Consider the following 26,843-nt stretch of genomic DNA (forward strand, 5'->3'; position numbering starts at 1 on the left):
TTTGCTTATAATATAGGAGCAATTACCCTTGATTGCTTGTCTTATAAACCCCCTGGTAATTTTGCCTCCTCGAATTTTCTCCGTTTTTCCCTTTATCAGTTATTTTCTTGTTGCTCTTGTTTAATTGTTTACTATTGTATACGTGATCCGATCATTTTCTTTTGTCCTGATTTACATTTTACATTCATTCGTTTGTTTGGTATTTTTCCACTATCATGTTCAAATTTTTTTTGTAGGTGTTATTGAGCACATCTACATTTTTGCCCTCATAAGCACTAGTTAGAAAGTTAGTCCATACTCTTTGGTCTTCACTTTAACAAACATGTAGCTATTATCCATCATCTTCTTATATCTATACAAAGTGTTTTTATGTTTTGTCTTTTAAGTTTTATTATACTTGTGATTGGTAATTTTTTTAGTTTCCTATCTAAAGACGATGCTTGACCAAGCTGTATTCAACAATAAGGTATTAGGCAATAATACTTTTGAGGTTAGGAATCCTCTAATCTATTGGTGTCTCACTTATGTTCTTTTTTTCCCTTTAGCCTTTTCTCTAGCAAGGCTGCAAATTTTGGATCAAGTATGTTTGTGCTATCTTTTTTACATTTTATATGTAGCATAGAGCCTACAAAATTTTGCTTGCTACGCTTGTTATGCCTATTTTGTGTCCTTCATTTTTCTTTTGTTGTTCCTTCTTTTGTTTTACTACTTTTTCTTTGATTCCCCTAATTTGTTTATAAATTCCTTCTCCCTTAATTCATGTGTATTGTATGCCTACTTTAGATTTAATTTTCTATACTTCCTCAATGCTTTAGTTATAATTTGCAATCATCACAAAAAATTCCTCTGATTTTCTATTGTTGATCATTTCTAGTAATTTAGTATCTAATTTGTCATTATGCTTTTTTATTCCTCATGTCTTCTAGGATTTCCTGTCTTATCCCTAATTTCCCCTATGTTTTTTCAAGCACTTGAGGGTTTTCAAACCTTGAAAGTTGCCCATGAGGTAAGGTTTTCGATTTCTTCAACTTTTTGCTCCCCTCCTTTTTTATTTTATCCTCTTAGAACTCCTGCAATTTTAGTTTATTAGGTTCACTTTAAAATAACTAACTTTTATGTTTTCTCTTTTTTTTTAAAAAAAAATTATTTACTTATAACTTTAGAAATTGAAAGCCTTTTTTCGCTGGTTTTGCCTTTCTTTCCAACTGGTTCCTTTGAAAGAATGGAAGAAGATGGGGATGTGGCTATTGCATTCACTATGGCAAGAATTGTGTCCAACATTCTTATTCCAAGGGGTGATCCAACAAGTTTAGTCATCTATGGCATACATACTCTACAGGTAAACTTTAGTTACATTTTATCTTCTACATTGGATGCACTAGATGCATTCTCCATGATTGATTTTTTAAATTGTTCTTATGGTTGGGTTTTAGCATGACAAGTACAATTGTTTTATCTAATATGAACAAGTTTGCCGAAAACATTTTGTGCCCACTATTTGTAGCCCTTTAGCAATTACACGTACTTATTTTTATGCACTTGTTTGCTATCTATATAGACTTCAACTTTATGAATTGGGTTGGAGGTTTTGAAAATTGCTTTTTTTCATGTAAACGCCTATATGTCATAATGAGAATAATATGTTCTACCAGTTTTCTGGAAACCATTTTCAATAATATCTAAGCTACTTTCTTAGTTAGAAATAAGAAGGGTTAACTACATTTGCACCCCTTGTGGTTTGGCTATACTACCATTACATCCCTTGAATTTTGAAAAACTACTTATGAACCCCTTTGACTAAGCAGTCAATAACCAAAAACACCTTGATGTTAAAAAAATAATGTTTGTTAGCACATTTTGCAATTGATAGGATAAAAATTGCCTTATGTGGTGCCAACTCATATTTCATCTTCCACATTTACCCTTTTGGTTTAGTGGAAATAACATAACATTCAAATTTGAATTATTAAAAAGATAAGATAAAACAGCCTGAATGATTATCCACGATAAATGCAACTTCAAAAATAAATTAACGAGATAAATCTAGCCAATTATTGAAGCAGCTTTATATGTAATTTTATCAATACAAGAATTTGACTTTGTCTTTTAATATGTACTAAAAATAAAACTTTGAATGTTTATGAATTTAGCCTTCTTTTTTCTTTCTTTGATGTCAAATAGATACTTCCATTCATTAAACCAAAGTTCACACAAGATTACAAAAGTCTAGTACACTTAGTTTTGTCATTGGTTAGCTTAATCTCATCCTTAGTCATCAACTTTAAGAAACATAATGTTAAAAAAAATGACATTATGTTAATAGATGTCTTATAAATATAGGACACCATAAAGTCTACTAGAATCATGCTGTCAATTATATCTGAGTTTCACAACATACACACGAAACTAAATTATATACTCAAAGAGCCAGAGTCCAAGTATATAAATTTATTTCCAACTTTTCAAGTTCTATTAGTATATTTAAAATTTGAGTTTTGTAATGTTCTATCCATGTTGTTGAATGCAAAAAGGATTCCTAATGTTAACTTGTTGAGATGCAGAATAACAACCCAATAGCATTCAAAAGTAAAGCCACAACTACATTGATAAAATCTGCTTAGTATGTAAATCAATGTAGGAACTAAATTTCAAGTATCAAATCCAAAATTAAACACCTTACATAGATAAACTTATTATGACAGATTAGAAGTTCACGGACTGAAAGACTTAAAAAGATTGTTCATCACATTATTCAAAATCAAGAGCAACTAGGGCTGCAACTCAATCGAGTAACTTGACTCAATCTCGCGAGTAGCTCGGTTAGCTGCTCGACTCGAGTTTGACTTGAGCTCGAGCTACTCGATTGAGTGTGCGAGTCAAGCTCGAGTAGGGATATTACGTACTTAAGAGCTCATTGAGCTCCATTGAGTACTCGCTATAATATTTAATTAATATTTTAAAAATAACTAAATTATTCCTTCAGTTGGAAATTCTTTAACAAGCTCGAGTACTCGAACTCGATATTGAACTTGAGTATTGACTTGATCTCCAACAAGTTGAGTTCGAGCCCAGAATATATTGTTTCGAATTGAGCTCGAGCGTAGTATAACTAGCTCGCTCAAACTCAAACAGTGCATCTAGGCATTGAGCTCGAGCTCGAGTATAGGGATACTCGAGTTCAACTTGGCTCGATATCACTCCTAAGAGCAACAACTTGACCAAAAAAAATACATAAAGAAATTTTAGTAAATTTTCAAGGATTCCATGTTCGCCACATGGAACCCCATCTATGTTTTCTTGTCCTTTACCACTTGAATCACTCTGATTTTGAGAAAGTTGCGAAATTGTTATAGCTCTAGTTGAGGCTAAAGCTCTTATAGATGTAATCAAGCTGCCATTTGTAACATTTGGAGATGCACCACTTGTTGATGCATCTCTATGCCACCAATGCATAAAGGAGTACATACAAGTATTTTATGAGCTATAGTTAAACCCAACAACCTTTCAACTCTTGAAGAGCCAAACATTTGTTTCAGTGTTAATACACCTTGACCAATAACTTTTCTCTTTCGATGTTGATACACCTTGATCAATAACTTTTCTCTTCCCTGAAGATAAAAAATCTTTATTTAAAACAACTAGAAGAATATGCAGAAAATTAGAATTAAATTCTTGTAAAAACTATAAAGCAATCACAATAACACCTTTTTAACTCTGGTCCCCAATGAATTGCTGTTAGAGATATTAACACCTAGATGTGCAACATTTGCCAAAGTTGAAGAATTTGCTAGATTTGCACCTTGCATTCCTCAATTAGTAGCAATATTGTTATGCACTTATTCCTACATGCAAAAGAGTACATATTAGTAATTTTTAAAGATAATTACAGAATCACTTTCAAAAGCTTACATTACCTAGTTAGCTGAACTGCTCTTTCTTTTGCCCCTTGTATCAGACCTTTTCCAAAAGTTCTTTTATTGTGTCCAAAATATTTACAATTATCACATTTGATAGTGTTAGATCTTTTTGATTGTGCGTTTGGAGGTTTTTCATCTTGCTTCCTCTTCTTCAGCCTTTTTTGGCCTACCAATCTTCCTTCTAAGAGGTGGTGGTAGCATGTTTTGAGTTTGTACCTCTAACTCATGCCATAAATTAGAATCAGGAATATGATGAATAATTTTATTAATGCTTTTAGGTAAGCATCCTTTAAGTAAGTAGGGTGACAGTAATATTCTAATTTCTTCCTCTTATTTATAAGTACAACTGCTGCATGCTTGCATGGAATGCCAGTAATATCCCACATCCTACACTCATATTTTCTCTCTTGAATATGCACTATATAGTCTACCGAGTTATCTGTCACTTGAAATTCACAATCATGTGCCAATAACATAGTACACTTTTTAGATGCTTCTTCAGCCTTTTTCAATTTTGCTACAACAGTAGGCACAATATTTCCTTGCATCAGACAACCGTTCTCGTATCTCTTATGCAACCTACTCTTTACTCTAACTCTAAGGCCATTTAGAATTGTTAAGATAGGCTTCATTCTTAGGTCCCTCTACCTATTGATTAAAGGATTTAGCAATGTTATTGATGATGTGGTCACTTGTTACTGGACCTTGAAATACATGTCTGGCCCAATGGGCCTAAGGAATGTTGTCTAACCATTAATATGTAGTTGGATTGAACTCATTTGTCCTAATCATTGCAGCTATAAAACTTAACTTGATATAGCTTTTAGCAACTTGTGGAAAAAGGTTTCTCAGTTGAAGACCAAAAATTTAAGTCTAAAGTTATCGTAGATATGCCTAACAACATTTTTTGTACACAACATGTGGCACCAAATTATTGACAACTTCAATAAGGCCTTAGGTACATAACAAATAGTTGTTGTTAGATATAATAATCATAACAAACAAATATCCAGATCTATAAGGCATCGTTCATACCTTTTGTTTGTCTATCATGAAAGTCCATGGCTTATCGGCACCAAATTCTTCAAAAAAATTCATCAAGCCAATAGAAGAAAAATTCTCAACTCTCTTTACATTCACTTTTAACTATAGTATACACAATTGGAAAAGACCACTATTACCATCCAATGAAATAGCAGATAACAAAACTCCTCCATATGGCCCTTTAAGATGACAACCATCAAACCTGATGAAGGGGGCACAATCGTTTAGAAAACCATTTTTTAATGCATTGCACCAACAGATATTCTCTTTATTGAAGAAGTAACACAAAAAGATGGTTTCATATAATGGATCTTAACAAAGTTTTCTAGATTTGTCTTCATAAAATTATGTGCATAAGTAGGGAGTTTCTTATATGAATCACCATTGTCCCCATCAATCATCTGACGAGCGTTTTGTTTTGCCTTAAAGAGTTTCATGTCAATAGGATTATTCCAACTTTTAATAGCACATCTTTAAAGTGAGCAGATTTCATCTCTCGATTAACTCTTAGGATGAGAATGAGTTTTTTAGCCATCCATTGATCTGAAACTTTGATTTTGTCATTCATGACACATGTATGATCTGGAGTACAAGCCTTATCGGGAAGCCATAAAGAGCTTGCTCTTTATGTGGGCCGAATTCCTATTCCTAGTTTAGGTAGGTAAGTTGTCAATCCTTACTCCAAACGGATTTGCCCTAGTTCTAGCCTATAAAAAGGCACCTCTTGTACGACTAAAGGGACGGAATATTACAACTAGAAATCGTGAGGAATTTTCCTTCAAGTTCTTAATCGAACTTACTCTTGAATTCTCGAGTTTCTAAGATCGGTTGAGCTGGTTTTTGCGAACCGATTTGGAATAAGCACGAAATCAGGTTGTAAGTCTTTAATCAAAACTGAAAAATTTTGGACAGCTTTACAACCTACAAAAACAAAATAACCTTCAACTTGAAACAAATTAGAAATTGGGTAAAGAAGTAATGGTACATCATCAACTAAATGGTGAGAAGGTATAGAACAAGTTTTAAGTGCGAAAACTCCCTTTGACACTTCATTATTCCTTCCACCAATTGTTGATTCAACTTGAGAAGGCATTGCTAGCCTTTTACACTTTCTTTCAAAATCTTCATGGTTGGTTTGAATTGATTCCCCTTTGGTATGGACAGATTTGAATTGAAATTGTTCCATGAGGTGATCCCAAATAGATTTAATTCCTAAAAGACAAACTCCATGGAAACCAGTGAATTGTACAAGTGACTTTGGAATGGAGCATGGCATGACTAACTTCACTTGACTTTACTTAATCTGTACAAATGAAGAAACACTAAATAAAGCAAAGGTAAGTTCGTTAGAAAAACAACAAGCCTTCACATTTTTTCTCAAAATCGGCTCACTTTCTCTTTTTTCTTCCTTTTTACCACTCATCTCATCAGATTTTTCCATCTCTTCATCTAGCTTAACGCCCTCGATTGTTTTCTCATTATCAACCTTCTCAACAAATGGTTCAATAGGATGAGATACTCCTTTGTTGGGAATAGGGTCAGCTACCTCCTTCTTAGAAAACTCACTTTGATAGCATCCATTTGACTCCATTTGTTTTTGGTGTAGAAGACGTTGATATGTCTCCCAAAATGACTCCTCATGAGGTGATTCAACTCTAGGTTTAGGCCTAGAAAATGTTGAATGAACCTTCTTATCACCTCTTGTATAAACCGGCTTTAAAGAGGTAGATTGCATGGAACCCCTCCTCTTAAGAGATTCGTTCTCTCGCGGGGGTTTATGTTTGTGTTCCCTCACTCCCCTTTGGCTTTTCCTTGATCGAAATGAGGTGTTAGAATGATAACCCTCATCATCCGCATCATGATCAGCACTCTGAACACTCGAAGCCCTATTGTGTGTATCTCCGGTACCTCGCATCTCAATGGCAGCCAACCTGTCGGATAATTGTGTTATCACAAATTCATGTCTCTCCGCTTGTTTTCGAAGAGCTTGGAGCACCAGTTTGAGTGACACGTCTGTCTCAGACGGCTCGGGTATGTTCCCCTCTTGAGACATATTGTCAAACCTGCAAAACAAGTGTATCCTAGTCTACCTTGCAAAGCACTCGTGTATCACTCAAGAAAACACACTCACTCTCAATTTCCTTTCTCGAAGTTCTTAAAATAACTCAAACTCTCAAAAATTCCAGAATTAATTACCCTATAAGCAAGTAATAAGACACAAAGAAGAATTTTGCAAATCCTAGAAAAAACCTCTACCCGAAGCTGGAACTTTTTTGAGCTGCTGAGTTTCTGGTCAGTATTTTGGAGGGTAAATGGTGCTTTTGGGGTGCTCAATGATGTGGATACGGGTGCACATCAACTTCAACCTTGGGTCAAGGATCCTTTGGTCAACATTGGTGGTCCGATGACAAGATCAAGATCCAAGAGGGTGAAGGAAGCTTTACGAGCCTTGATCATTCACTATACAAGCAAGGAGCAAGCTAAGTTTGAAAATTTGGTGGACCATGAAGTTACCTTGTTCACTTGTATGTTTGAAGTGAAAGAATGATCTCATACTTGTTAGCTTAGTTAGTAGTTGTTTTAAAGCTGTCTAGTTTAGTAGTTTGTTAATCGCACAAAGGACATGTTGTCCTCTAGTTTTAATCCTTTTAGTAGATTTTATTAATTACTGGGCCTTATCGGGAAGCCATAAAGAGCTTGCTCTTTATGTGGGCCGAATTCCTATTCCTAGTTTAGGTAGGTAAGTTGTCAATCCTTACTCCAAATGGATTTGCCCTAGTTCTAACCTATAAAAAGGCACCTCTTGTACGACTAAAGGGACGGAATATTACAACCATGAGGAATTTTCCTTCAAGTTCTTAATCGAACATACTCTTGAATTCTTGAGTTTCTAAGATCGGTTGAGCTGGTTTTTGCGAATCGATTTGGAATAAGCACGAAATCAGGTTGTAAGTCTTTAATCAAAACTGAAAAATTTTGGACAGCTTTACAACCTACAAAAACAAAATAACCTTCAACTTGAAACAAATTAGAAATTGGGTAAAGAAGTAATGGTACATCATCAACTAAATGGTGAGAAGGTATAGAACAAGTTTTAAGTGCGAAAACTCCCTTTGACACTTCATTATTCCTTCCACCAATTGTTGATTCAACTTGAGAAGGCATTGCTAGCCTTTTACACTTTCCTTCAAAATCTTCATGGTTGGTTTGAATTTATTCCCCTTTGGTATGGATAGATTTGAATTGAAATTGTTCCATGAGGTGATCCCAAATAGATTTAATTCCTAAAAGACAAACTCCATGGAAACCAGTGAATTGTACAAGTGACTTTGGAATGGAGCATGGCATGACTAACTTCCATCCATTGATCTGAAACTTTGATTTTGTCATTCATGACACATGTATGATCTGGAGTACAAGTCTGAATTTAAAATGTTACACCATCAGGTAAAGGGAAAATATGAACTCTCCAAGGACATCCCTCAGCTTCACAGTGAACAGCCACTCTAGTTCTCTCATTTTTTTTTCTTGCTAGTTTGAATCCCTCTTAGATTACATAGTCATATGATACTTTGCTAACGTCATCCACATTCGTAAATAACATACCTTTCATCAAGTTAAAATTTTCATCATCAGTAGGCTTAAACTCATCACCATTTAAGCATTTAGATAAGGGATCAATCTTAAAATCTAAATTAGATGAATCTAAAATGTAGGAATCATTATTCGATTGATACCCATAGTCAGAACTATCACCGTCTTCCTCATTTGTAACTACTTTATCCAATTACAATCATCCAATAAAAGAATTTCATCATTATCAGTAAAAAATACACCTCATCATTTGTTTCGACATCATCAGTTCCATTAAACTTCATCCATGTACCATTAACACCAATATTGTGCTTTAAGTTAGCACTTTTATTTAGATATTCATTAAAAACTTCATTCATAATCAAGTAAGAAGTCGCAACCTTATTTCTCTCATTTTGTTTTCTATTCGTAACACCATTATGAAAATCATGACTAGCATTTATGTTTCCATCACCATTCACATTCAGATTATGAAGATCAGCATTTGTATTACCATCACTATTCATGACATCAACATGCAAATTAATTATTCCAATTGTATTATGAAACTTAAACATTTCCAACACTTGCATATCATCAACAACTTCCATTCTAACATTTATACCTAAAACCTCATAATTGAGTGTTATGATGATATTAAAATTTTCAGACATAGAGTTTAATGCCACTTCACCAACGTCAGATGACAAATCGAAATAACAATACTTATCTCAATCAATGTTGAGAATCTTATTTATTTTTTCCAAATGGTGCACTTGTATGTTGATACAAACCCCGTCAAAAATGAAACCCATATTTCACAAGTTCTGGACCTAGATGATTTTTCAAAATTTGAGTAGCGGAGAGAACCCTTAGACCCCTTTAATTTCCGAGTTATGATCTCACAATTAATGAATTAGCGAATTCGATTATGATAGAAGGCACCACCATCATGTACGTTTCTTGATTGGTAAAGCCAATGAACACTACAGCCTAACTCTACATATTCAAAAGAAACTTGTAACAAGTTTTAAGAGAAAAACTCTCAATTTTTTTTTATCAAAAAGAAAATCAACTCCTCCTAAACGTTTACAAGACAAGGCTATTTATAGATTAAAACTCTAAATTCTAAACTAACATAGAATGATTTAAGTAAAAACAATCCTAACTTGACTAGAAAACCAATCGACCTTATTGAGCAACAAAGCTGACCGTTAATTTTAACTACTAAGAAACAAATGAAAATAAATATTTAAATTCTTTAATAGCACTGATCAATAACAAGGAAATAAATGACTCCAATGACCAACTTTGTCTTTAAATTTTATCCGGCGATTTTTCCTTTACTTCCTTCCATTTGAATAGTTTGAGTATGATGATGTTGTCGCATGAGCAATCCAACTTGAACTTGACGCGAACAAGAGAAATAACCTTTGAATTTGGACTTGAACCTTGGATTGCATTATTCCTCTCCTCTTGATGAAGATTTGTTCTCAAATCTACACAATTTAAGCACAAGACAAAAATGTTAGGGTAGACTAGACATGTAGGTGAGCAAAGTAATGTGTGATCCGCTCCTTTTATTCGACAATTAGAATCAATTGCACCTCGGTCAGCTGTAATAATTCCAGGTGCTAACCTAGTTATGTAAAAATCAATTCCAAAGGCTGCATATTCAGCCCCAAGTTCTCGTGCTTTAGTGGCCCTTTGAACTTGTAAAAATTCAGCACACATACTAGGCGACAAAAAGTTAAGAATGTTAGTAGAAAACAAGTCTCTCCTTTCACTTTTGGCTTTTGTAATACACTCTTATTTTCCTCGACTTTTACCTCTAAGGTCGTGCACAATAATGCCTGTTTCCCCTCATTTTTACCGACCTTACTCACTTGCTTTTTCTTTCTATCTAACTGAAATTCATGTTATAAACTCTTTTGATCCTCATGAACTTGTTTCGGTGACAGTGGTGCAAGTGTAAATTTCCTATTATTGTGTACAAAAGAGTATTTGTTGGTAGCTTTATCAAAGGTGATACGCCTATCATATTGCCATGGTGTTCCATGAATGATGTGACTCACGTGCAGTGGAACAATGTTACAGAGAATTTCATCTTCATATTTTTCAATTTTAAATGGAACCTGTATAGAGATCCGCAATTCACCATAATTATTGAGTCATTAAAACTTGTAAGGATGTGGATGGTTAGTAATAGGAAATTCTATCTTCTCCACCATGGGTGCACTAGCTATGTTTGCACAACTTTCTGGATCAATCACCAAACTATACACTCTGTTCTTCACTTGACAAGGTGTGTAAAAGATGTTTTCAGGTTGTGCATCATCCTTGTGAATTCGGACAGTTAAGGCACGTCTCACCACCAACCCTAATCCTAAAGGCGTATTAGTAGGCATCTCTTCAACCTCTTCTTCCTCTTCCATCAAAGGTGGCATGTTTTTGTATTCATCTTCATCATCAGCTACCACCTCACCATTGCCTAGGATCAACATAGCTCATTGGTTAGGGCATTAGGATTGGATGTGACCATACCCTTGGCATTTGAAACATTTAGTGTTCCAATTCCGCGTTTTAGAGACTTCAATTGATGGTGTACATCCTCCCTTATTTGCTTCAATTTTCGAACTAGCTTTAGGTTGATCAATCCATGACTTTGCTTGAGGAGTGGAATTCAAAGGTTTCTCTCCCTCTTCAAAGAGTGGTTTTGTCCTTCAATTTGAGTAGGGTGCAATAGAAGAAAAACGTGTATTACCTCTCCTCTTGAGCCTCTGCTCTACCTTGATTGATTTATCCACTATTTCATTCATCTCGAGGTAATGTTGTAACTCAACAATCTTTGAGATTTCTGGCCTCAAGCCATTGAGAAAACAAGTCATAGTAGTTTTAACATCTTCATGTATATTAGCCCTTATCATAAGCATCTCCATCTCCCTATTTAGTCTTTGACACTCTTATTCCCTTGAGTGAGAGCTTGCAACCTTTGATGTAGATCCCAATGATAGTAATTGGATACAAACTTCTTTTTCATTAAACTTCTTAATTCATCCCAAGTTTCAATGGGATGCTCACGATTTCTTCTCTGACTGGCGCGCAATTGGTCCCACCATATCATAGCATAATCCATAAATTTCATAGTGGCAAACTTTACTTTTGGTCCTCGGTGTATTTGTGACAATCAAAGATCATCTCAATCTTGACTTCCCACTATAAGTAAGTTTCAGGATCAGTTTTTCCTTAAAAAGGTGGAATTTTGAATTTAATTCCCTTGATAAGATCATCGCCTTGCCACTTATTGTGCCGCTTCGTCCGTGGATGCCTCACGTACTCCTCATCATTCTAACCCGTGGATTCCTCCACAAGTATCTTTCTCTAGCTAGATTTGGGCTATTTCGGAGTGGATCATGATTTGTAGAGCTCTTCATGAATTGGTTCCAATGCTTGACTCAACATCTTGCTAAACTTGTCCTCCAACATCTCAGTGAGAAGTTTGATGCCAAAAGAATTGGAAGCCCCTTCAACACTACTGTTGGATTTCCTTCCACCTCCATTAGTCATTGTTATTAGACATGCAAAATGGTTAGTAATAATTGAAGAAAAAGTTCCTCACTCACTCCCTTACGTATATACTCTCAACTCTTGTGTTTCACTCAAGTTGAACTCTCTAATAAACTCACCAAGTCGCTCTCAAGGCCTGTGATCGCCAATGTTTTCAGAATCGGACCGGACCGATCGGTTCAACCAATCGAACCGTGAACCGGACATGTCATCGGTTCAGTCTAGTGCTAAAATCGGAGATTAATGAAAAACCATTAGAAATTAGATGAACCGGACAAACCATGAAAAACCGTTCAGACCATAAACCGGCGATTTTGAAAATTTTCAAATATTGTCAAAAACAATTTCAAGAATGTAGCTGCTAAGATTCGAACCCCAATCCTCAGGACTACAACAAGGATTTCTTACCATTAAACTAGAGCTAGAGGACAAGCTTGTTTTGTGTAGAAATCTACTTAACTTATTAAGTGAAAAACTAAAAATCAGATTCAAAAAGAGAAACCCTAACACTAAGACACATCAGACTCTTATTTCTTTGTTTTGCTTCACTTCGTCATCGACTCATCCTCCTCTATTCTATTTTCTTTTCCCTCTTATTCCTTTAGCATTTCGGCTATAAATTGATCTAGTTTGAACTATTTTTGCATGATTTCTTCCGCTCAGTTGCAGAGTTGCAGTTCGTGTAATGCGCAGGTAAAATTTGAAGGAAATCTAAAGAAGCACTAATCTAGTAATCTGGTTTCTCTTTTTTTTAATTTTATTTTTTAACATGATTCGTCCTTTTTTGTCTATTTTTGTTTATAGATAAAGATAACAGGAAGCCAGACAATCATCATTGACTGAGGTTTTTTTGTTGCCATTGCCACTGACCAATCTAGTGAACGTCTTCAAGTTATGAGTTTCTAGTCTAGGACAGATAGCTTTGGGAGGTTTATTGGTTAGGTGAAAGACTAAAATACTTAACAGGGCAGTTTCATTTTGAATTTAGCAACTTGATCTGAATTTAGCAAAATAAAATGTAATAAAGACATATCTATTATGGGCAGTTTCATTTTATAACTGTTATTGTTTTCTTCCATTAGTTTTTTTTAAAAAAATTTTAGTTTGTATCCTTTTCGCTTTGTTGGGGGAATACAAATAAAAGGTAGGTGGGATTTTTTTTTAACTAATGCAGACAGTCCAACTTGATTTTTTTTTGCTGATGTTCAAGAGAAATTTAAATAAATAAATGAATAAGATACAGAGAAATAGTAAGAAATGCTCCCAGAAATGTTGTTGCAAATAGAAAGAAAGACAAAATAAAAATAGAAAAAATATAAATTGAATATGGTATTGGACATAGGAGGAGTTTATTATATATTGTACAGATGGATAGCTGGCAGAGGCAGGCTATCTAATGACTAATGGTAGACATCATGAATTAAATGTAAGTAAATGTACTAGCACGTCAGAGTACTAATTTGTAGGAGCAAATTTCATTCTTTTAGGGAAAAAAATAAAGGAGCAAATATTTCATAGACCGATTGTGCTCTATTTCATGTCCAATTTTCATTGAGTTTCTTTAGTTCATTATTTATAGGAAAAGTAGAAAGAAAACATGGAAAATTTTGAGGACTATCTTGACTATGTTTATTTTCAAAATAGCCTTGACAATTCATACAATTCCTTCTTTAGGTAGAGATTGCCATAATAAAATATATTCTATTTTACTTTCTTATCTTGTGTTGCCTATAATACATGACTGTCACTTTATTTTGTTAATTGCTTAATTGACCTTACCAAAGGATGCATGAGTTCGATAGATAGTTGAATTAGATATCTTAATTTTTTTACAAATGAAAAAAATAAATGCTAACAGTTGAGCTATTGATGTGGCTAATTGATCTTCTTATATTACTGAAAATTTGTTAATTTTATTTTCTTATTGGAACACTATATTTTACAAATGAACTAATTATGTCTAAATTAACTATGTGAAGGATAATGGATACTGCTACTGGTAGTAATTCACAATCTTCGACTGCTGGAGCTGTTAATAGTGGAGAATCAGCAAGTCAAAATCATAGACAAAAGTCTGATATAGCATCAAATTATTGTTCGGAAGGTGTCAATAAGTAAGAAAGAAGAACTTTGACGTGTGAGTATTGTTTTAAAGTAATTGCTGGCGGTGGCATTCATCGAATGAAACAGCATTTGGCAGGAGAACAGGGCAGCATTGTTCCATGTTTAAGGATTGATCCGGCAATTAGACATGCTATTTTAGCATCTATGAAGAAGAAAGAGCAGTAATCTAAAGACAAGAAGGGTGATTTTGGGGTGGAAAATCCATTCAGCCGCACTACTGATGCATTTGATGGCGATGAAGTTCAGGAGATTCCTTCTTCTTCAGCAAATGAGATAGGTGCATCTAGTAAAGCAAAGACAAAGGTCACTGCTTCAACAGGTATACGTGCTGTTTTAAAAGGTGGGCATGATACTTCTCAACCAACCATCCAAGCTTGTTTGCAAAGTGAAGAAAAATGAGAAAATATGGGCATGACTATTGCTCTTTGGTTTTGTGATGCTTGCATTCCTATAAATGCTATTAACTCTCCATTTTTTCAAAAAGCTATTGATCAAATTACATCAATGGGTCATGGTTACAAATGTCCATCCTATCATTCTTTGAGAGTTAACTTGTTGCGAAATGTCAAAAGAGATGTAAAATTAGTTGTTGATGCTTTTAGAAGTACTTGGGCGGAAACTGGTTGCACTATAATGGGTGATGGATGGAAAGACACTAGGCAAAGACCATTGATTAATTTTTTGGCTTGTTGTCCTAAAGGTATTTCTTTCATTAAATCTGTGGATGCATTTGATATTGTAACAAGTGCAGAAAATTTGTGCAATTTATTTGCTGAAATTGTTAAGATGGTTGGTTTAAACAATGTGGTGCATTTAGTTACTAATAATGCTAGCAATTAGAAAGCTGCTGGGTCTTTGTTAAGTGAAAGATATCTTAACATTTGTTGGTCATCATGTGTTGAACACTGCATCAATTTGATTTTGAAAGACATTGATGAAATGAATGATGTAAAAGCTATAGTGTCTCTTACTTCAACAATGATCATTTTTATCTACAATCATAAGTTTACTTTGAATTGGTTAAGAAAGACTGTAGGGTGAAAAGAAATTATTTATCCAGGTGAAACTTGATTTACAACTACCTTTATTGTATAAAAAGTTTGCATGATCATAAGGATAGTTTGCAATCTTTGATTACTAGTGGGGATTACAAAAAATTTCTAAGAATAGAGAAAGGGAAAGAGGTGAAGCAAATTATTTTGGGTGAAAGATTTTAGAATAACTATTTGATTATGGTAAGAATAATGGGCCCTATCATTTGTTTATTGTGTATTTGTGACGCTGATGAAACGCCTTCATTGGGTTATGTTTATGAAGTCATGTTTAGAGCAATAAATGGCATCTAAAAGTTGTTTAGAAATAAAGATAGATTGTACAAGCCTTATATTGACATCATCAATGATAGGTGGGATAGAATGTTGAGAAAAAGTCTACATGCTACTGCTTATTATTTGAATTCTACTTTTCAATATGAGAGTGCCACATTTTGTACACATCCAGAGGTTATAAATGATTTGCTTGATTACATTGAAACAAAAATGGACTGGTGTAACCCTAAAAAATTATCACAAGAGGTTGGAATGTATCGAGAAAGACAAGGGAGTTTTGAGCGCAAACTTGCTATTCTTACTATCAAATCTGATTGGCCAGGTTATTTATATTTTTTTGATATCTAAAAATTGTGAATTTATTCTTTATTTTGGTCTAATATTTTAATATGATTATGACAGAAAATTGGTGGAAGTTATATGGTTGTGATGCTCCAAATTTGCAAAAGCTTGCAATTAGAATTTTAAGTCAAACAGCTTCTTCTTCTGGGTGTGAACGTAATTGAAGCGTTTTTGAACGCATTCACACTAAAAAAAGGAATAGGTTGGAGCACCAAAAACTTAATGATCTTGTTTATGTGCACTACAATTTGCGTTTGCAACATAGGTATAATTGATTTTTTTACTTTATTTTTCAAGGTAATATTAGATTTATAACTAATGTATTTTATTGTAAGTTTGATCGTCGAAAGAGATCTTATGATCTCATTGATTATGAATCTATTGATAAAATAGAATTTTGGGTCATAGAAGATGAACAAGATGGTGATATTAATTATGATGAATTGGAGGAAGAATTTGAAGAACTTCCTAAGGATGATTCTCAACTAGTTGAAGGTTGGTTTTTAAATTAACTTGTAATATGAGATGCTAAAAGTGCACTTTTTAGTTTGACTTTTCTTATAAATATGGATAAATCCTTAATTGTTGTTTTATTTATTTATTTAGATGATGAAAGTGAAGTTGGGGAAGATAATGATATTGACTTTGAAGTATTTTAGCGTAGGCGCCTTTTGGATGGTGATGAAGATAATAATTGGTAATATAACATGTTAATTAGTGATGTTTAGTAGCAATTAATTCTTTTTGTATTTGGTTGTATCTTTTTTTTTAAATATTCTTACCTTTCTTTTTTGAGTTTGAGCATTTAGATTTATATTTTTGTAACAAACTTTTAACTTTTTCATGTTGAATTGATGAAGTTGTGAAGGTGGTACTATTGCCTTGTGACACCAATGATCGAAGTTTGTTATTCAAATTGTTTGCCTTGAATATGAGTTGGACGCTTTTATGGACTTTTTTTAGGATTGTGAAAGAATGTTAACATTTGTTTTTATTTATTTTTGTATTTTTGTTTGTGATAATTGGTGAACATTAGGACTATATCTATTCATGTGTGTAATGAATTTATGAAAACTTGCGGTGAATTATGATATTTTGGTTATGTTTATCATTCCATTTCATGTATAAATTTTAGGAATTTTATTATTATCTCAACTTAAATTTAGTTTCAAATTATGTTGGTGAATGCATTTTAGGGACTTAAGTTATCAATAACTATGTTGGATTGTGCGCCAGTCGTCAAGTTCAAGTGTCGAGTGATGACCTGTGAGTGCTTAGTATTGAAGTTGCACCATGGGTGTAAAAAAAAAAAAAAAAAATCAATGAACCGGTAAACCGATTGGTCAGACCACGAACCGACCCCTTCTCCGGTTCGCTGGCTGGTCCGAGTTTAAAAACATTAGTGATCACTCCCCTTGAAGAGGAAGAGTATACTCCAAGTGTTGCAATCAACTTACCAAAAAGGGAAAAATCCACTTTTCGTCCTTAAACTTTGAGATAGGGACACATTTCGTCTTCAAACTTTTAGACGCACCATATTTAGTACATAAATTAATTATTTTGGGCCACATTTAGTCCAAAAATAGTAAAATATTCAATTTGGATAGGGAAGGCTGACATGACTGTTGATTTTGATTGAGAAATTATTTTTACTTAATGGCCACGTGCCAAACACGTGACTTTCTCCATTCAAATTAAGCAATTTACTGTTTTTGAACTAAATGTGGCAAAAATTAATTAATTCATGTATTAAATATGGAGCGTCTAAAAGTTTAGGGGCAAAATGTGTCCCTAACTCAAAGTTTAGGGACGAAAAGTGGATTTTCCCCTTACCAAAAAGAAGTCACACAAGTGTGGTAAATGATTAGGTGGTTGAATGGGCACAAAATTGATTCAAATGGGCTCAACTTGACACTTAAATAAAGAAAAAATATAAGTAAAACCAGACTGGACAGAATGCTTGTGAGCATCCGAATTTTTTATTTACTTACTTTTATTTATCTTACTGGCTTATTTAATTATTTATTTATTCGTTTGCTCAAATTAAGTTATTTTATCCATTTTAATTACAATTACATTGTACATTATTCCGAATTATATTTTAGCACATTTGTTTTAAAAGTTAAATTTTCTGCGGCTCAACTAGTGAGAATTAGTGAATACACGTTTTTCGAGGTAAAATTCGGTCCGAGAGTGTAGTGGTCTTGGAGAATTAAGGATGATCAATAGTAGATTAAGAAAAGTTAATTGATGGATTAGAGGTGAGTGAGTTGAATTAAACTCAATTAGGAGCACTAATGGTCCACTATTCATTAGTTGACTTTTTGCACCAAAGCAACTTTATGTCATTTCTTTCTTGTCATTCCATCACTTCACCAACAACCCACACAAACCCTTTCTTCCCCTTCCCTCTTGGCCGGCCACCCTTCACCCATTTCTTACCAAAAATTTCAGCTTCCTTTTCTTCCATTTGGCTCCCAAAAACACACTCCAATCTTGCACCTTTTCTTGGTTCATCACTCAAGTTTGAAGGGAGATTTGAAGGAGGAAAGAACCTTGGTGGTTTAGAACTTAAACTCTAGTGGCTTGGTCTTCATCTCTTGGAAGTAAGGTAACACTCCAAAGCTCTCATTTTTTTCCTCCAACTTATGGTTAGTTTAGTTAGTTCTAACTATTAAACATTGGGTTATTGATGGGTTCATTGAACCTTGACACTAGGTAGATGTCTTGAGGTGGCTTCTTAGGTAGTGGTCTTGAGGAATTGCTTGTTTGGTTGCTGTTTTTGTGAATGAAATCTTGGTTTTGGTAGTGAGAGTTGAAAAGAAAAGTTGAAGAGAGAAAGGAGCGTTCTGTCCGAAATTTCTACTGGTTATTTCCCTCATGTTAATTTTGAATTTTGTGGTTATTTGGATGCCAAAATGCTTGTTATATGTTGGTGTTTATGTATGTAAATTATCTCCTTAAAAGCATTTCATTTAGTTGAGTGAAAGTTGGGTTAAAGTAAGCAAGAAATCTGGAAAATTGCTGACCAGGTTACCAAACTAGTGTGTACGTTTCAGCCCATAACTTGTCGTCCAGGAGCCAAAATCAAGTGCCGTTTGTGGCATATGAAACTAGACTTCGAGAACTTTCCAACGGTATATAATGCACATTCTAGTTCGTTTTCTATGAGCCGTAGTGAACCGGCAAAATTGACTGATTTTCCTCATTGTGTTCATCCGAGAAACAAGTGTAGCTGCAGTTTGAAGCTCGTTTTCACTTATCTTGCAAAACGAATTTTAAGATGGTTCCTTCCAGTGAATTTTAGCATTTTGAATCTAATTTCCAATGCCGTAGACCACATTAAATTTTGATTTGTGAAGCTTAAGTTATGACTTGATTTATACACTGTGGCAAGTGCTCCAAAACTGGAATTTCCATGAAACAGGTTCTAAAAATCAGCTTTCCTAAATCTGTTGTATCTTGGAGTAGGAAGGTCCAAATTGAGTTCCATTTGTTGGTTTAAAACTAGACTTGGAGTTCTTTCAATGATATAAATTTCAAGGACTGATTGTATTTCTATGAATTTTGCCAAATTTTCAAAATTTACTGAAAATGCAAGACTGTTTTGCTCTGTTCTTGCTGGAACAGTGAATTGGAGCTAAAATTTGAATGATTTAGGATTTGAATCTGAGAAAAGTGTCTTATAGAAAGTTTTATTATATTGAATCTAGTTTCCAACGGTATAAAGTTTCCAATTTTTCGACTTACAAAACTCGAGTTATGATTTTTCCAAGTGTTGTCGTACAAAGCTGGAATTTTCTGGTTTCAAACAAAATGCTCATTTAAGAACTTTTAACTTTCCTTTGAGATTGTTAGTTTGTTTTAAGTCTTATTTCATGGTTGGATACAAGGTCTCTTTGAACATTAGACCTTCATTTTGAATCTTGGTTTCCAAAGGATCAAACCTCTCTTGATGCGTTTCTTGGTTGCCTAACTTTCCTTGTTAATTGCACCTCATTTCATACTTGAGAAATGGATTTCAATCCCTAGTCTTATGCCCTTGATTTTCATGAGATTGAACTCTAAAAATGGAGCGTTTTAACTAGAGTAATTCTTGGAAAATTTCATTAGTTTTAAACTCAAAACTTGGAACCTTTAGTTTTGACATATACTATGGAAATGAGTGGAGTTTTGATGCATTTTAACTCCATTAGTTTAGAAAATGTGAACGCTTTTTATATTCTAAAGCTTGGGCGTAAGACTAGAAGTTTTGAGAGATGAAAACTATCTACCCTTTTCTCGATTTTCGTGCCCAAAGTAAATATGGTACTTTCTTTTGGAACTAAGAGTTCTTGCCAAGACTTGACTCGAAAACGACTTTTGAGTTTCCTTTGAGTATTATTTCAATGATTTAGCTAGAAAAGCTCTTTTAACTTGACTCGGACTTGTAACCTTGAAAATGGGTAGCAAGAAAATGTTTTTCTTATTAGCCTTGGTCGAGTACCTAGGTAATTGTGATTGTGCATGTCTCAGGTTGTTACGAGGACGCCGAGGAGCTTGTCTGATCTCTCGCTTTGATCTTGTTTTGCTCTTGGCTCTTGGTGAGTGTCAAATGCATGTTCAATGTTCATATGATTGAAATGATATTTGTACAAGTGCTATATGATACGTGAACTTGTTGAGACGAGGGTGTACTTTACCTCTCTCGTCCTCTCTCTCTCTCTCTCTCTTGATTGAATGATACTTGTTAAATGAATGTATATGACTTGCACTTGTACTCGAACATGTTTTTACTCGTGAGCACTGAGCGGCAGCATGTACCACACTCTATTCAGGTGGGAGGTGCCTCTCATACCAACTCAGTGCTATGATCGATTCTCTGAGTGGCAGCATTGTACCACACCTTATTCGGGTGGGAGGTGCCTCTCATACCGATTCAGAGCCATGAACAATTCTAAGTCGATTGGAGCGTTGTCTCATCGACCAATTATACTTGTGGGGACGCCCCAACCCATTGGCTAACTTTGTAACTCGAGCCGGCAAGGATTTGGTCGAGAAGCTTGGTGAATCTTAGGAAATGATATAGTTTGATCTTTTGAGATCTCACTTGACATACTCGAATAGTATCGCCACTACATGAATGTTTGGTTTCGGATCTGAGTGGGTGTTATGTTGGATGGGGGTAGTAAGTGGAGCGCTACGGTCATGTTACGACTTGATTTGACGGAGAGTCAACCCCAAATGATTTAAATCGATCGAAACGTGGAAATAACTCCTGAGAGCTCTTGTATCATTCCATGTGTGTTATTTCCTATTTGTGCACTTAAATGAAAGTTCACGTTTAAAGTTGCTTTCAACCATGTTATTTGATTGGTTGGTGCTACTTGTTTGCTTGCTTAAGTTTTCTTGGTCTCACTAAGCGTTAGCTCATCCCTTTAAGTTTGTTTTCCTTAACAGGCTTTGGAGGTGGAAGTTTGAAGTTCTAGACTAGCGACTTTTGGTGTAAACTAGTATACTTTTGTATGTTATTGGAGACCATTAAAGTGTAAATTTTGTTATACTTGGGATTTGTGGTTTGTAATCATAAATGATTTACTTGGGAGTTTTGATCTTGTATATTTGAAGTACTTCTTAATTAAGTCGATGGTTAATTATGATCCTTTATTAAGTTTAAGCGAGTGCGTGAGTCCTGACGAGAGTTGCGCAGGCGTCCCCGCTGATACCCTAGGGTTTGCCCTAGGAAGAGGTGAAGGCGTTACAATGTTGAAACATTCACTTCACAAGAATTGAAGAATGGAAAACCACAAACCTGGACAGATTTGATTTGAGGGAAAGATACACAACTCAAGGACTGATTTAAGCACTCAATTTGACTCACTTAAAACCCAAAACTTACTAGAAAACCACAAAAAATAAAGAAATTAAGGGCAGAAGACAGTCAGGTTTGAGAAAGAGCAATTCCTAATCTGACTAGGAAAGGTAATCGGAAATTGCAGACTGTTTTAAATTCCAAGACTGATCTGTACCAATTTGTGAAGTAAAATATGTCACCAACTCTTTTTCTCACAAGAAACAATGATTATGAGACCACTTTGCCCCAATTCAATGTATATTTGAACAAAAATGCAAAGTAGGAGGCTGTTTCCAAGGAATCCGATTCTAATCTGGAAATGGTATGCAACGGCTATTTTGGTTATTTTCCAGCAATATTTTTCTTACTCTTTGTTTCCAAAACTCAACAAACAACTTGGTTTGAAGGTTTTGAAGATCAAATTGTGCTGGTTTCATAATTTTTGTTCAGTGATTTCGTGTAAACAGCCCCTGCAATATGCAGAAACAAAGGATTTTTTTTTGTTTTTTCAGATTTTCAAGAACTTCAAGAAACGAATCAGGGTTTTTAAGAACTTCCAATATCTTCAAGATTTGATCAACGGTTTCAAGAAACTTCAAGAATTACCCAACATTAGTCCGCAAACAAAGAAGACAACTTCAAACAACCAAGAAACGAAATAGATAGCTTGGGCAGAAAAGTAACACACGATTGGATTTTTTTTTGTTATAAATGATGAAGCAAATTCTAACAAGACAAGACGACAAGGAGACAACCAACAAACAATGATACAAGACACAAGACAAAAAGAAATAGGGCTGGACAATAAGAATTATCAAATGACAAGTGAATTATAAGAGAGGCCGACAAACAGAAAGACAATTAATTCAAATGACAAACAAAACTTGAAGAAAACAACAAGAAGTTGACACAAACAGCCAAAAACAGAAAAAAAAACATATATAACCTGGTACATCAACCAACTCTGATACCAGATGATACGAACCCTGTCAAAAATGAAACCTGCATTTCACAAACCCTAAACTTAGATGATTTCCCAAAGCTTGAGTAGCGGAGAGAACCCTTAGGCCCCACTAATCCCCGAGTTGTGATTTTACAACTAACAAATTAGCGAACTCGGTTTTGGTAGAAGGCACCACAATCAAGTGCGTTTCTTGATTGATAAAGCCAACGACTACTAGAGCCTAATTCTAAGTATTCAAAAGAAGCTTGCAACAAGCCTTAAGAGAAAAACTCTCAATTTTTTTATCAAAAAGAAAATCAACTCACCCTAAATGTTTACAAGATAAGGCTATTTATAACCTTAAAACCCTAAATCCTAAATTAACATAGAATGACTTAAGTAAAAACAATCCTACCTTGACTAGGAAACCAATCGGCCTTACTGAGCAACAAAGTTGGCCGTTAATTTTAGCTACTAAGAAACAATGAAAATAATTATTTAAACACTTTAATAATGCTGACCAATAAAAAGGAAATAAATGACTCCAACGACCAACTTTGTCTCCAAACTTCATCCGATGGTTTTTCCTTTACTTCCTTCCATTTGAATAGTTTGAGTATGAAAGTGTTGTCACATGAGCAATCGAATTTGAGCTTGACGCGAACAAGAGAAATAACCTTTGACCTTGGACTTGAACCTTGGATTGTATCATGTCATAAATATTGCAGATAGCCATTTAAGACAAATGCCAAAATTACAACAACCATTAGGAGAATATAACTAATTATTAATTAAAAAATCAATACTAACTCAATTTTAGTAAGCAAAAGAATCGAATTATGCTTAACTTATGTATTTGTATATTAAAAACAAAATTTACACAAACATAGTGTGTAAGAAATTATTTTAAACCCCTATAATATACTAATTTCTAGAAACAATATTGCCCATATGATCAGATCAAAAAGAATAGATAGCATAGACAAAAAGCCTAACTTAAGTTGGACAATATTGTAACAATACTTAGATTCTAATTGATAACCAGAAAAAATAGAATCACAGTAAAAATAAATAAATTCAGTGTTTGAAAATAGAAAATTCAAAAACATATAGAGATCATGTGCATGCTCACTTTCGAGAAAGGATCCTCTAGACCTCCAAAAGCATCCAATGAGTATTGGGTTTTTAACAAGCTTAACCTCTATTGCTTTTTCTCTTGAAATTCTATTGAGGAAAAAATTGAGAGAAAACTCTCATCATGTTGTAAGATTTGGTTGATATTTCAAAAAAATTGAAGATAGAGATAAGAGTAGAATCGTATGCAAATGAGGATCAAGTGGTGCCAAAAAGAGGTATCAAACTCCTAAAACTAAAAGGCACTAATATCAATTGGTATTTTTCAAATTTGTTATTTGGTCTTATGCTTGCCAACATTAGTTTGGCAAACAATCGTTTTTGACAGGGGGTCCAAATATAGTCTTTTGAAGTTTGGCGGTGTAATGGTAGTTTAGTTAAATTACGAGGGGTGCAATTATAGTTAACCCAAATAATAATACAATTAAAACTTGTTTGCTACATTCGATCAACTTTAATGGTTTGTAAGAGATAACTTTAAAATGAATGTGAGGCTATTATGTCAAGAAACATAAAACAAACAAAAATTGTATTGCACATAACCTTTTGAATGAAAGCTTAGCCAATAGATGTAGAACAAAAACCATTTTATCTTTTCATCTTCTACATCAATACTTTGACTATTTGTTTTGTACGAAAGATTTTTCGCCACTGATCAAATTTTCCCTTTATTTGAAACAGAGATTCCTTTTGTTGAAACAATGGTTTCACCAACTTCCTAAGTCTGAGAAGGTTTTTAGGGGGTTGGGGTTGGTGTTGGTGTTGGTTCTGTTATTATATCTTAGAGTTATCAATTCTTATTTTTATGGATTTGGTATTCTTTTCCTCTCTAATCAGTAAATGTCTAATTAATTCATCTCTAATGCAATATATTTATTTTGGAGATTGTAATTGCTTTTCTAAATGATAGAGCATGAAAAAGATTCTACAAGCAATTGGACCACTTCCCAGTGGTTGACATATTTACCTGTATGCTAATTATCATGCTATTTCACTACCTAATCACATATTGGATGCTTGTGATTATCAAATGGAAAGTTGTTTGTAATAAGATATATGAAGGTGATAAAAGAATTGTGAGGCTGAAAAAAGGTAATTCAGAATGTTGTTATATTGTGATTGTTGATGATTTGGTTCAATTTGGAGGTACTCTAATTGAGTGCCAATTAATAATTCTTTTACTTTCCTCTGTCTCTTCTTTTCTTTTTCTTATACTTCCCCCTTTCTAGAGGAGAGGGAGAGGAGGGTGGTCATTGGATGTGATACATCATATCATCCTCTCTAAATATTGTAATACTTTTTTATTTGATGGAAAAGGTTTAAGAAAGAATTGGCCTCATTGTTTGGCCTTCTATGCTGATTCATAATGCACATATATATATATATGTAGAATCAATCGAGTCATGTTTATTATTTTTTCTTGCCTTTGCAATGATGTTGGATTCATACTTTACCTTCTGGATAATTGTTTATGGATTTGACTCCAAGAAACTAATAGAAAAAGAAAAGTAGAGAGAACCTAAATAATTCCAAGCAACGATCTCATGGACTATAATGATTGATATTCAAGTCAGTAGTATACAGATATAGCTGGAGTAAACTTTTAGTGGCTTGAAGTGCTTGAAATGAATTAGAGATGTCATCCTTAGTAGAGACATAACATCCACTAATCTTGATACTTAATTATAACAAATTTTATTGATGTGCAATGGTATATCTTTGGTCTATTTCACTAGGATGCTTTAAGAGAATATAATTGGATATATGCTCTGTTATACCTCTAACAAGTACATCCATCTAACTTGGTGCTTCCATGTTTGTTTTCCTCTAGTCCTTTTTGGTTCTACAGCAAGTTTTGACCACTAATGGTGCAACAAAATTAAGTACCTATGTCATGCATGGTGTTTTCCCAAACCGTTCATGGGAGCAGTTTGTTCACAAGAGTGAAGGTAATTAATCGCATACACATTTTTTTTCAATGATTTCATTCTAACCCTCTATTTTGTATTTTGAAGGTTTGGAGACTGCATTTGCCTACTTTTGGATCACAGATTCATGTCCCCTCACTATGAAAGCTATTGCTGACAAAACTCTATTCGAAATTTTTAGTCTAGTAGGATCCATTGCTGATGCTCTCAAAATTTGAACATTGGATAAGAGGTTCAAGCATGGTATTACAAGACTAATGTGAATATTTATAGAGGTTAAAAACCCAATGGATAGAAATTTAAGGACTTTAAGAGTGGTATTGCATAAAACGCATAGTCTGAATTCATATCATGTGTTCTTAAATCCCATTTCATCTCAATACCCTATTGGATAAGTCTATTTTCAAGACTCAAGAAAATTTCAATTTTCTTAATATCTAAAAACTGTAATGGACTACGTACTACCTTACCATTGCAATCATTAATTATGTACTTTATTTCACTATAGATTATAAATTGTAGTTTTATTTTATTATAGATTGCACCCTCATCAGTATCTAAATTTTGAATTTTACGTTTTACTAATATATACTAATGAACCTTTGTCTTTATCATATACGCTTATGCATATTTACAACATACTGCATAAACAACATGTTAACTAGCTGCACTATTAAACAAATTTTACACATTAACTTTTGATATGTGAAAATACCATCTATCTAACAAGATTAAATACTACTAATATTTTTTCTTGTCCTTTCTATTTATAAAATTATATTATTAACGTCGATGTATCAACTATAGCAAAATGACATACAATTTTTACATAGATGGGTGGGCACAAATCTTGTACTATAGCGTATCATGCGACAATAGTTGGGTTAATTCCTTAGATTATTGATGAAAAAAATCGCATAAATATTGATATGATAGCATAGTTTTCTTGAACTATGCCTGCCGTGCTGAGTTAGCCCGATAAGGATGATGTCTTAAAAAAAAGTACCTAAAACATATATTTTTTTCAGGAAGTCAGGTGATTCTTTTTTTGAAAACAGTACGCGTACAACATTTTTTGTATTCCAAATACTTGTTTACAGTCGAGCTAAG

At 34.0% G+C, this 26,843-nt stretch overlaps 1 pseudogene; it reads left to right on the forward strand.

Annotated features, from left to right (window-relative positions):
* The first annotated feature begins 1,001 nt into the window (after positions 1 to 1,001).
* Positions 1,002 to 25,951, forward strand: LOC113769279 (annotated as a pseudogene).
* Positions 25,952 to 26,843: the final 892 nt, after the last annotated feature.

Source organism: Coffea eugenioides, chromosome 4 (genome assembly GCF_003713205.1).
Source record: "Coffea eugenioides isolate CCC68of chromosome 4, Ceug_1.0, whole genome shotgun sequence".
NCBI lineage: Eukaryota > Viridiplantae > Streptophyta > Magnoliopsida > Gentianales > Rubiaceae > Coffea > Coffea eugenioides.